The following is a 10482-nucleotide window of genomic DNA, read 5'->3' as shown; positions in this document are numbered from 1 at the left end:
TAAAATTTGCAATTAAGCAAACATCAATTGCCGTTAGGGAAAGAGAGTTCCAAACTTGTTCCATCCTTTGTGTGTGGAAATGTTTTCAAATCTCACTCCTGAAAGATGTAGCTCTAATTTTTGGACTGTGCCCCCAAGTCCTAGAATCCCCAACCAGCGGAAATAGTTTCTCTCTATCCAGAAAATGTCAATGACACAGTCAATGAAAGGTGCAGTTCACGAAGGCGGCTCACCAGCACCTTCTCAAGAGCAATTAGGGATGGGCAATAAATGCTGACCTCGCCATTGACACCCACATCCCATGAATGAAGACAAAAAAAGTCGCCTGCATGGCCGAGTAATTTCCTGCTGCTAAACGACGGGAGGAATGAAACCATCGGCTTCAGTCCTTTGAACGAACTGTATACACTTGCCGTCGAGCTCAATCCCCACTTGGTCCTCTGCCCCGAATATCCACTGCATCAGAAAATCCTCCATAACATAGAATCACAGCATGGAAACATCACAGAAGGAGGCCATTCGGTCCATCGTGCCTGCGCCAACTCTTTGAAAGAGCTATCCAATTAGACCCGCTCCCCTTCCCTTTCCCCATAGCCCTGCAAAATTTTCCCCTTCAAGTATTTATCCAGTTCCCCTTTGAATGTTATTATTGAATCTGTTTCCACCACCCTTTCAGGCAGTGCATTCCAGATCATGACAACTCGCTGCGTAATAACATTCTCCTCATCTCACCTCTGTTGCCAATTACCTTAAATCTGTGTCCTCTGGTTACCATTCTTTCTGGCACTGGAAATAGTTTCTCCTTATTTATTCTATCAAAACCGTTCATGATTTTGAAGACCCCTGTTAAATTTCCCCTTAACCGTCTCTGCTCTAAGGAGAACAACCCCAGCTTCTCCAGTCTCTCCACCTCACTGCAATCCCTCATCCCTGGCACCATTCTAGTAAATCACCTCTGCACCCTCTCCAAGGCCTTGACATCCTTCCTAAAGTGTGGTGTGCAGAATTGTGTGATGGCCAGCTGGGGTCTAACCAGTGATTTATAAAGGTTCAGCATAAGTTCCTTGCTTTTGTACTCTATGCCTCTATTAATAAAGTCAACGATTCCGAATACGTTTTCGTTTACAATCTCTTCAACTTGTCCTGCCACCTTCAAAGATTTGTGTACGTATACCCTCAGGTCTCTCTGTTCCTGCACCCCCTTTAAAATTGCACCATTTATTTTAAAGAGCTGGCCAACGCACGATGGGCCGAATGGACTCCTGCGATTCCATGATTCCATGTTTTTGATTACACCTCTATGAAGCGCTTTGGGACATCCCCCAGAAGTGGGAGTCAGCAGTTCACTTTCTCCCTTAACACTTCCATCTGACCTGGGCTGGACTAAATAGTTGTTTTCGTGGTGTAATGGTTATCATGTTGGCGTCACACGCGAAAAACTCCCGGTTTAATCCCGGGACAGAAACAATTTGCTGGAACTTGCTCCTCACAAACCTCCAGGCACGAGCTTTCTCTCGTGTAAATTGGGCTGCAATCCTTTCACATTCAACAACGGCTGCACCAGATTCCTCGTCTCATCACCACTGAACACTTTGAAGCAGACTCCAAAAATAAAGTGCGTAAAATGAGAAGGGATGAAAGTCAGAGAAGTTCGCGTCGTTTCGACATTTACTCGGCAAACTTGTTAGCATTTCGTTCAGTGTGAACCAGAAAGTTGTGGGTTTATTAATGGTAATTGAAAGAATCATCTAAGAGACTTGTATAATTTTGCGTCATTAAGTGAACTGTTTTGTAAAAACAAATGCGCTGACCGGGAATCAAACCCGGGCCATAGTGCTGAAAGCGCCGAATTCTAACCACTCGATAACCATAAACCCGACTTATACATTGTCAACAGATGGTTATAAATATATTGGGCTGCAGCCGTGTTAGATTGAAAATATATTTCTGATTTGTAAGATGTAAATGCATTTCATGACTGCTGCTTACAAATCTATTTAGATATATCTTTTAGTTATTCCTTTTTTGTGGGGTATATATTGTAAATGTATTTTCTGGATATTTATTTCTCTATGTCTTACTTTTCATTACACACAAATACATAACACAGATACACAGAGATATAATGATAACCACCAAGCAGTTACACCCAAATGTATTTATAAGTGTCACAGGTGCAATCATATATATTTATAACAAGATATATCATATTGTAAAAATAATCAAAATAAATTTATAAATGGCACACATAACTTAAACACTCAATTTATAAAGAAGCATGACATCCATTTATGCACATCCATTGTTTAAATTTTCACACCGTCCTGTTCGCAGTCCTGAACAAAGTCCAAACACCGAAAGTCTCAGCGTTTTTTCAGATGCTGCCGGTCCTGTTATGTATTTTGAGCAGTTCCTTTCCTGTGATGTGATGATTCTGGGTTCCGGGTGTGTGTCATTAGATTTGCTGCAGTCATGCTGCCGCGGACAGGTGAAGGCTGCTTCTGAGGCTGCCTGATACCCGGTGGGAGTGGGCGGGATTTGGAAATCTGAAATAAATGAAATGGTGCATGAGAAACTTTCATAAAGGTAAATAACCCGATCGCTACCATCAGACCTCGTAGCGCAACGTTAGCGCGTCTGAATCTAAATCAGAAAGCTGCGTATTTAAATCACGGCGGGGGTCGCATTTGGTTTTAGCGCTGGTAGAATTCTGAATAATTCCGGAATTCATATTGCATTCCCTTTTTCACAATAAACAGAACCCTGCTCTGAATTCTGCCTCACTAGTTCCCCAGTGTCAGGGAGAGAAGCGTCTGATTCACTCATTTATTTATTGCACGAAACATACACAAACACACTTATGAATTCAAAATCAGCCTGCAGCTCCACACACACAGAGATAAACGCAGTCAGATAGACAGGGAAAAACCGGGAAAAAGACAAACCGGTTTGTCACAGAATTGCCTGTACCTCCACGGTCGAATGTCAGGGCTTTTGTTGTTCGCTTTCGTTCCACACCCTGGAATTCAGGAGAATCTGGTACATGGTTTGTTGGATAAGGCACGGGCGCGATGGCCCGAATGGCCTGCTTCTGAGCTGTATCCTTCGAAGATTCTGAACTCAGCCCCTGGGAGGGGAGGCCGGTTCATGTGGAAAAAGATCCGGATGAGAATGATCTGATTCATAAAGGGGAGGGAAATTAGGGAGCTCCTTCGGAACATTAATTACTTGAAAATGAAGACATTTTCCAGAGTATCTTGTTTGGTTTTGATGAATGAAATGTTAGTAAAAAGGCATCCGTGGAGAAGGATTGTGAGCTTTTAGGACTAGAGGGGAAATGAGGAGATTTTTTTTTTCACACAGAGGGTTGTTCCGATCTGGTAGCCACTCCCTGAAAGGGTGGTGGAAGCAGCTTTCATAGGAACTTTCAAAAGGCAATTGGACAGGTACTTGAAGAGAACTGATTTGCAAGGTTACGGGGAAAAGGCTGGGTTTTTTGGACTAAATTGGACAGCTCTTTCAAAGAGTAGGCACGGCAACACGGCCGAATGGCCTCCTTCTGTGCTGTAATAGTCTATGATTCTGGTCCATGATTTTAGTGTGGGACAGGAGAGATGTTGTTTAAAGAGAAGTAAAAATGTCCCAATCAGAGCAGAGAGAGGTGACTGGTCAGTTCCCCTCTGCCCAGTATAAGTCAGCAGCGGTTACCAGTTCGCTTTACACGCGAACGGCCCTGCTTTCGATCCTGGGCGGACAATTTAAGTTGCAATTGCTGTTTACAATCTATATTAATGACTGAGATGAGGGGACCGAGTGCAATGTATCTAAGTTTGCTGATGATACAAAGGTCGGTTGGAAAGTAAGCCGTGAGGAGGACGCAAAGGGAGGTCGACAGGTTAAGTGATTGGGTAAGAAGGTGGCAGTTGGAGGATAAAGTGGGAAAATGTGAAATTGTCCACTTTGGTAGGAAGAATAGAAAAGCAGAATATTTTTTAAAAGGTGAGAGTCCAATAAATGTCGGTATTCAGAGGGAGTTTGGTGAACTTGTAAACAAATCACAGAAAGTTAACATGCAGGAACAGCAATCAATTAGGAAGAAAAATGGTATTTTGGCCTTTTTGAAAGGAGGTTGGAGTATAAGAGTAAGGAAGTCTTGCTGCAATTAAATAGGGCTTTGGTGAGAACACACCTGGAGTACTTTGATGTCGTCTACATGGATTTTAGCAAGGCTTTTACAAGGTCCCAAATGACAGACTGGTCAAAAAAGCTGCGATTGCACTAGAGAGGGTACAGAGGAGATTTACGAGGAGGTTGCCATGGCTGGAGAATTTTGGCTGTGAGGAAAGATTGGATAGTCAGGGGTTGTTTTCTTTGGAACAGAGGAGGCTGAGTGGTGATTTAATTGAGGTGTACAAAATTATGAAGGGCCCAGACAGAGTGGAGGCGAAGGACCTATTTACCTTAGCAGGGAGGTTAATAACTTGGAGGCATAGATTTTAAATGATTGGTGGAAGGATTTAAGGGGAGCTGAGGAGAATTTTTTTCACCCAGAGGGTGGTAGGGGTCTGGAACTCACTGCCTGACTGGGTGGTCGAGGCAGAATCCGTCGTGACATTTAAAAAAATACTTGGATATGCACTTGAAGTGGCGTAACCCACAAGGTTAAAGACCGAGTGCTGGAAAGTGGCATTCGGCTGGGTAGCTCATTTCCGGCCGGTGCGGACAGGATGGGCCGAATGGCTTGCTTTTGTGCCGTAAGTTTGCTGTGATTCGACAAAATTGGCAATTCTTTTTTGTAACAGCATATTCCCAACCCAGGCCGCCGTGATGAAAACACCGAAGCCGAACGACGAGGCCAGCAGGGAAGGCATGTAAGAGTGTTAAATATATCAGGGAGTGTTTGCATTCGGTACAATTAATATTTCAGCTCCCAGTTACTGCAGATCAGGGATCAAAACCTGACATCAGCATCAGGACGCTCAGAATATTTTCTTTTTATTCGTTCATGGGATGTGGGCGTTGCTGGCGAGGCCGGCATTTATTGCCCATCCCAAAAAGCCCTTGAGAAGGTGGTGGTGAGCCGGCTTTTTAAACCGCTGCAGTCAGTGTGGCGAAGGATCTCCCACAGTGCAACGAACCAACAGACAAAGCACCGGTGGGCGCGCCGGTTGCAGGAGAGCTGGTTGTCGGTGATATCGACGCTGTGAGCGAGACCAGACCGTTCCCATGTTTCCACAAACAATGTCCCATCCTTTATTTCTGGAAAAGTAACACTGATAGTGGATAATTGCATTTCTGTGGCTGCAACATGTAACTTTGGCTCGGTGACACGCTGCTTTAGTGTATCTTGCAAGAAAAAGGACCAGACGGTCTCTGTGGCGCAATTGGTTAGCGCGTTCTGCTGTTAACCGAAAGGTTGGTGGTTCGAGCCCACCCAGGGACGAAAATTGCACCTTTTTCGTCCCACTTTTGGATTCATTGCCTCATTCTGATAGCACTGAAGCCGGTGCCATGTTTCAATTCCTGATCAGCAGTAACTGGGAGCACTTTAAATGGCTCCGATCTCTTAATCTCATTTCAAGTTTTCTCATGTGTGATTTGGCTGCAAGAAAACACTCTGTGAACAATGTCATCTGAGCATGCCTGATTCGCCATAATTTACACTGCCGTCGGATATCAGGCACATGAAAAAAAAACAGTGAAATGTTTGTGTCGGCGCGATGCTCTGGGATTCCCTGCCTGACCATCGCCACCGATCCTTCTCTGCAGCCTTCCGAAATACAGCGCAGGAAATGTATCCCTGTGAAATGAGCTCCTGGACAGTAATACGGAAATTAGTTTGGCTGAGGGGTTATATCCCTATCACGAGGTTGGCGGTGTCAGGTTTCCGTAGTGTAGTGGTTATCACGTTCGCCTAACACGCGAAAAGTCCCCGGTTCGAAACCGGGCGGAAATATTTTGAAACGTTGTCCCCATTAAAAATGATTAAATATTTAACGATTCACATTGCTGATTAAATGTGAACAAAGTCCATATCTCCAAGCCCTGTTAATGCAGTCCGCTGAGAGCAGGCGATGAATGCCAGCGTGATATTGGGGGTGAAGGCTGCTTCCAATACTGTCTCATTACCGGTGGGATCTGGCGGAGATTTGATAAGCCTCATCCATTCAACCAATATATGAAACGGTGTTTGAGAAACATTCAAAAAATATAATAACATCCAGGAGCCTGTCTTCAGAGTGCGTCGCGCAAAGGTCTGACTCCGGATTAAAAGGCTGGTGAACTTGCTTCTGCTTTCTGAAATGTACTTGTCCATCCTTCAGAGGTCATGGGAAATATGTTTTTTGCCTTTCGAAAAAAGACGCGAAAGTTAGAGACATGTTTTGTTTTCAACACGGCTGGTGAAATGGCCGGACTATCATAAATTCGGAGTCGCCTTTGAAACATTTAAAGGCGACTACCTAAAAATCACTTCGTGCAAATTTAAAATCACGGTTCCTATTTATTTCGGTCTGAAAGAAATAACGATAAACGTGTCAGTCAGTGCCCGCGGTGAGACGGTGATGAACTTGTTTGTTGCGAAGTTCACCGCTGGGCTAAAGTTGACGCCGTTTAAAGGACGCGAACCCACTCAATGTAAAGGATGAGCTCATAACCAACAGGTCCCGTCAACGTCAAACACCTACTTTCTTGTTCAATAGAGCGAGCAGAGGCGTGTACATCATCAGACGCCAGCAACTTTAAGAAATGGAACAGATAAAGGCATAGATGCAAGTTCCAAATCTTTTCAATGCAAAGTTATTTCACTTTATTTGAAGTGCCGTGAGGCTAAAAACGGGTCCGAGATGATTTGCGTTCACTCGTGACTTGTTTTCCAGTGTTTGTCCGTCAGGTTTGCAATTCAATTTGTATTGGATTTTGAAGATATTTCAGGATGATTGCACATCATAACATGTGTAAAGCAACCATCTTGATAACTTCAATCATCACACACTCCACATCGACGCTGCAGAGGCCCCAGCACCCCTTTCAATATTGTTTTTCTTAACTCACAGTTTTCAAAAGGGAATTGGATAAACGCTTGGATCAAACTTTTTCAGGGTTATGGGGAAACAGCAGGCGAGTGGGACGAACTGGACAGCTCTTTCAGAGAGCTGGCACTGGCACGATGGGCTGAATGGCGCTATCTTATTCTATGATTCTATTAATAGATCAATTTCCGCCTTTCACTGAGCCTCCCTAAATGGAGCGCAGTAATCGTGTCCCTGTGAAATAAGCTCCTGAACAGTAATACGGAAATTAGCGTGGCTGAGCGGTTTGAAACTCTGGTTAGGCACCTAAAAGGAAATTTCCTCTCTAAGATTGATTAGTTTATCAATTATCTCCCCCTTTCGATCTTAAATGTCTTTACATATCTTTTTGATCTCTTCTTCTACTGTCATGCCCACAATACCAGTCTCCCTGGTAAATACTGAAGCAAAGTGATTATTTAATATTTCTGCCATTTCGCTGTCATTGCCTGTGAGTTTGTCGTGTGTCTCCCTTAGTGGCCCTATTATCATAGAATCATAGAATCATAGAAGTTACAACATGGAAACAGGCCCTTCGGCCCAACATGTCCATGTCGCCCAGTTTATACCACTAAGCTAGTCCCAATTGCCTGCACTTGGCCCATATCCCTCTATACCCATCTTACCCATGTAACTGTCCAAATGCTTTTTAAAAGACAAAATTGTACCCGCCTCTACTACTGCCTCTGGCAGCTCGTTCCAGACACTCACCACCCTTTGAGTGAAAAAATTGCCCCTCTGGACCCTTTTGTATCTCTCCCCTCTCACCTTAAATCTATGCCCCCTCGTTATAGACTCCCCTTAAGAGACATGTTTTGTTTTCAACACGGCTGGTGAAATGGCCAGACGATCATAAATTCGCAGTCGCCTTTGAAACATTTAAAGGCGACTACCTAAAAATCACTTCGTGCAAATATTCCTATCCTAAATTTTCTTTGGCTGTTGATGTGTCTCGAATACTTTGCTTTTTTTGATATTCCTTTTTTGCCTTTCCAATAGATCTTCAGACTTCTTTCCCAGTCTTATCACATTCCCCTCTCTCCTTTATTGGCTAGTGTGTGCCCTTTTCTTCAGTTTAAATTTTGCCCTTGTTTCTTTATTCATCCTTGGTGTGTCATTTCTGGCTAGTTTGTTCTTGCTTTTTAGTGGGATATATTTCTCCTGGACTCTATTTATCACCGTTTTAAATGTTTCCCACTGCTGTTCTATTTCTTTGTCCAGGTCATTAATATGTCAAACATATCACCGTTTGAAACTTCTCAAGTCACATTTCCATGACAAAGCCAGTTGCTTTTGTGGGAGGAGCAAATCAACTTGGTCTAAAAATCAGCTGCAGCCCAATCCACAAATAAAATATTTTCACGTCTTCGTAAAAATAAGCAATGTCAGAAGAGGGATTCGAACCCACGCCTACCGAAAGAGATTGCGACCTGAACGCAGCGCCTTAGACCGCTCGGCCATCCTGACTACAAATTTAACGTTTCATTATGCATCAATTCTGCACCGTTGGCCAGTGAACGCAACATAAAAGTTTTAAATGATACTCGCCCAACGTGGGGCTCGAACCCACGACCCTGAGATTAAGAGTCTCATGCTCTACCGACTGAGCTAGCCGGGCCTGATGGTACATCACCGCCTTATCTATTATTGCAGCAAGCAGGAGAAAGACTCCATTTCAAATTATTGGAATCAATTCTGAGTGACAGGATCAACTGTCACTCCGAAAGGCACGGACGAATCAAGGACAGTCAGCATGGATTTTTTAAGTGGAGGTCGTGTCTGACTAACCTGATTGAATTTTTCGAGGAGGTGACAAGGAGGATCGATGAGGGTAGCGCAATTGATGCAGTCGACATGGATTTTCGCAAGGCTTTTGAAAAATTCCCACATGGCAAATTGGTCAAAAAAGTAAAGGCCCATAGGATCCAAGGGAATGTGGCTTATTGGAGCCAAAATTGGCTCAGTGGCAGGAAGCAAAGGGTAATGGTCGACGGGTGTTTTTTGTGGCTGGAAGACTGTTTCCAGTTGGGTGCTGCAGGGCTCCGTACTTGGTCCAATGCTTTTTGTGGAAAACATTAACAATTTGGACTTAAACGTCGGGGGCATGATTAAGAAATTTGCCGGTGACACAAAAATTGACCGTGTCGTTGATAGCGAGGAGGAAAACTGTAGACTGTGGGGGTTCGGGCAATTTTCTGATAACAAAGCACTCAATCTATCTCTGAATGAATTTTGAACGAATACGTGTGTTTGACCCAGCACAGGCACGATGGGCCGAATGATCTCCTCTTGTGGACTAACATAATACGATGATACCAAGTGTTGTCAGACAGAAAAGCAACACATTCCAAATAAGAGCAGAGAGAGGAAACTAGACTAACAGCATAACAGCACGGTGAGATATTGTATTTGAGAAGGATGAGGAGGGATAGTTTATCATGGTGGTAGTCACATAGGGTATCATTTGTGACTTTGATAAGGACCATTTCATGCTGCGACAGTCTCTGGCACTGTGTGTGAGTGTGGGATTCATTCTGTATCTGTCAGTCTCTGGTACTGTGTGTGAGTGTGGGATTCATTCTGTATCTGTCAGTCTCTGGTACTGTGTGTGAGTGTGGGATTCATTCTGTATCTGTCAGTCTCTGGTACTGTGTGTGAGTGTGGGATTCATTCTGTATCTGTCAGTCTCTGGTACTGTGTGTGAGTGTGGGATTCATTCTGTATCTGTCAGTCTCTGGTACTGTGTGTGAGTGTGGGATTCATTCTGTATCTGTCAGTCTCTGGTACTGTGTGTGAGTGTGGGATTCATTCTGTATCTGTCAGTCTCTGGTACTGTGTGTGAGTGTGGGATTCATTCTGTATCTGTCAGTCTCTGGTACTGTGTGAGTGTGGGATTCATTCTGTATCTGTCAGTCTCTGGTACTGTGTGTGAATGTGGGATTCATTCTGTATCTGTCAGACTCTGGTGCTTTGTGTGAGTGTGGGATTCATTCTGTATTTGTCAGTCTCTGGTACTGTGTGTGAGTGTGGGATTCATTCTGTATCTGTCAGTCTCTGGTACTGTGTGTGAGTGTGGGATTCATTCTGTATCTGTCAGTCTCTGGTACTGTGTGTGAGTGTGGGATTCATTCTGTATCTGTCAGTCTCTGGTACTGTGTGTGAGTGTGGGATTCATTCTGTATCTGTCAGTCTCTGGTACTGTGTGAGTGTGGGATTTATTCTGTATCTGTCAGTCTCTGGTACTGTGTGTGAATGTGGGATTCATTCTGTATCTGTCAGACTCTGGTGCTGTGTGTGAGTGTGGGATTCATTCTGTATTTGTCAGTCTCTGGTACTGTGTGTGAGTGTGGGATTCATTCTGTATCTGTCAGTCTCTGGTACTGTGTGTGAGTGTGGGATTCATTCTGTATCT

At 43.9% G+C, this 10482-nt stretch overlaps 4 non-coding genes across 4 annotated transcripts; 2 read left to right on the top strand and 2 right to left on the bottom strand.

Moving 5' to 3' along the window:
- The first annotated feature begins 5369 nt into the window (after positions 1 to 5369).
- On the top strand, positions 5370 to 5443 carry trnan-guu (transfer RNA asparagine (anticodon GUU)). Its single transcript has one exon. It is a non-coding gene; the product is annotated as a tRNA-Asn (tRNA).
- Positions 5444 to 5883: 440 nt separating this feature from the next.
- Positions 5884 to 5956, top strand: trnav-aac (transfer RNA valine (anticodon AAC)). The gene has a single exon. It is a non-coding gene; the product is annotated as a tRNA-Val (tRNA).
- Positions 5957 to 8453: 2497 nt separating this feature from the next.
- trnal-cag (transfer RNA leucine (anticodon CAG)) lies at positions 8454 to 8537 on the bottom strand. The gene has a single exon. It is a non-coding gene; the product is annotated as a tRNA-Leu (tRNA).
- Positions 8538 to 8615: 78 nt separating this feature from the next.
- On the bottom strand, positions 8616 to 8688 carry trnak-cuu (transfer RNA lysine (anticodon CUU)). Its single transcript has one exon. It is a non-coding gene; the product is annotated as a tRNA-Lys (tRNA).
- Between the last annotated feature and the right edge of the window lie 1794 nt (positions 8689 to 10482).

Source organism: Heptranchias perlo, unplaced genomic scaffold (genome assembly GCF_035084215.1).
Source record: "Heptranchias perlo isolate sHepPer1 unplaced genomic scaffold, sHepPer1.hap1 HAP1_SCAFFOLD_181, whole genome shotgun sequence".
NCBI lineage: Eukaryota > Metazoa > Chordata > Chondrichthyes > Hexanchiformes > Hexanchidae > Heptranchias > Heptranchias perlo.
Note: the sequence above shows the minus strand (reverse complement) of the source record. Positions and strands in the feature narration are given on the sequence as shown.